Below are 1,666 nucleotides of genomic sequence, written 5' to 3'. Positions count from 1 at the left end.
CATAGCTCAGAGAGACCAACGGCCTCTTTGATTCTGAGTGACAAGAAAAGAGATAAATAGTGTCTATGGGTTATACCAATTAGGTTGGACATATGGAGGAATAGGAGAGAAAGAGAAGAAAGGGGATACAGGAGAAAAGACAGCGAGAAAGTAGGATGTGGGGAGAAGACTGGAGATGGTTTGGTGTAATTAGTATATTAAATGAGAATAATATTACCTACCTCATAAGTTGTGAGGAATAAAATGAATTAATACATGTAAAGCCCTTAGAAGGGTACCTAACATATGGTAGGTGCTTAATAAATGCTGGCTCTTGTTATTATTCAATTTGACAGAGGCTCATTTCCTCTTTCCTACTCCCCTGAAGATGAGACAACTAATTAACATCCTTTCTGTAAAAACCAACTATCAACTTGTAGGCACCAAATCACCCATCACTGTTCTCTTTTCTGCACAGTCTGTTCCTTCTTTAGTTTGGGGACCCAACTCAATTTACTGTTCTCCAGGATTTAAAGACAAGCACATAAGCACCTGGTAATTGAGGAGCCCTTTGCTTGGTTGACTAGGAAACAAACACTCCTGTGGGGGGAGCATTTCTTTCCATTTGTCAGGAGAGCAATATGGGCCTAAATTTCTATATTTGCAGATGAATTTTATGGTGCTGTTCAAATGCTTCTATATTTGCAAACTCGCCTTTTTTTGGAAATCTAATGTCTAAATCTTGTCTGGAGTCAAGGTAGAACACTGGTGAACTACATATCTGGAAAATGTGAACAGATTTCCCCTCTGACTCCCTACAAGGAGTCTCATTCCTCCATAATGTTTCTGGGAGTCTTTAGGGAGCATCTTAACTTAGGTTCATCCACAAGCACTTCTCCATTCACACTCTGCTCTGACAGGTGCCAGGTCTCTGTGCTATTCTACAATCTCTGGGGGTCTCCTTCTAATTAGGTAGGCACCCCATCCCCTCAATCGAAAGAGACCTAGAGTCACCAGAGAAGACCAAACTGGTTTTGGACAGGTTAGATACAAGGGGGCAATCCTGGAGCAGGAACAGAATGGGCAAAGGGTGAAAGCAGGAATGACATGGATGAGTACCGTGTGGGTTTTGTAAGGGTCCAGCTGGACTGAGGGAAGGTTACTTCAAATGCTTTGTTAGGAGGCCATTTGAGAAGGCAATAGGAGAGCTTAAGACTCTTTTCTCTAAAAAGTGAGGGCCTTAAGTAATAGTCTAGGGCATAGTGGAATATTTAGCTGAACCATTGTCTGTAAGTTTTTTGAGCCTGTGGTTCTCCCAAGTGATTCCTTGTTTTGTTTACTCAGATATTCTGAGTATTTTCTTTTTGCAGTGATAAAAGCAGTATGTATTCATTACAGAAGAATCAAGTGGGCTGATGGAATGGCTCAAGTGGTAGAGCACCTGCCTGGCAAGCATGAGGCCCTGAGTTCAAACCCCAGTACCACCAAAAAAAGAAAAAGAAACATACAAAAGAATCAAGTAAGCAGAATGAAGAAATTAAAAAAAAAATCCCATTCACCAGAAGTAACCACTATTTAGAACCTCACTGTGTTGCTTTCTACAGTCTCTTATAAGTGTATATTTGTAACATATGTTTAGTAAAATTGGGGTAATATCATACATACTGTTTTAAGTTATTTTTTTGGA

The 1,666-nt window shown here is 40.2% G+C and overlaps 1 non-coding gene across 1 annotated transcript; it reads left to right on the top strand.

The window, feature by feature from the left end:
* Positions 1 to 1,393: 1,393 nt before the first annotated feature.
* Trnaa-ggc (transfer RNA alanine (anticodon GGC)) lies at positions 1,394 to 1,466 on the top strand. Its single transcript has one exon. It is a non-coding gene; the product is annotated as a tRNA-Ala (tRNA).
* The last annotated feature ends 200 nt before the right edge of the window (positions 1,467 to 1,666 follow it).

Source organism: Castor canadensis, chromosome 16 (genome assembly GCF_047511655.1).
Source record: "Castor canadensis chromosome 16, mCasCan1.hap1v2, whole genome shotgun sequence".
NCBI lineage: Eukaryota > Metazoa > Chordata > Mammalia > Rodentia > Castoridae > Castor > Castor canadensis.
The sequence above is the reverse complement of the archived record's forward strand: the minus strand, read 5'-3'. Positions and strand labels throughout refer to the sequence as shown.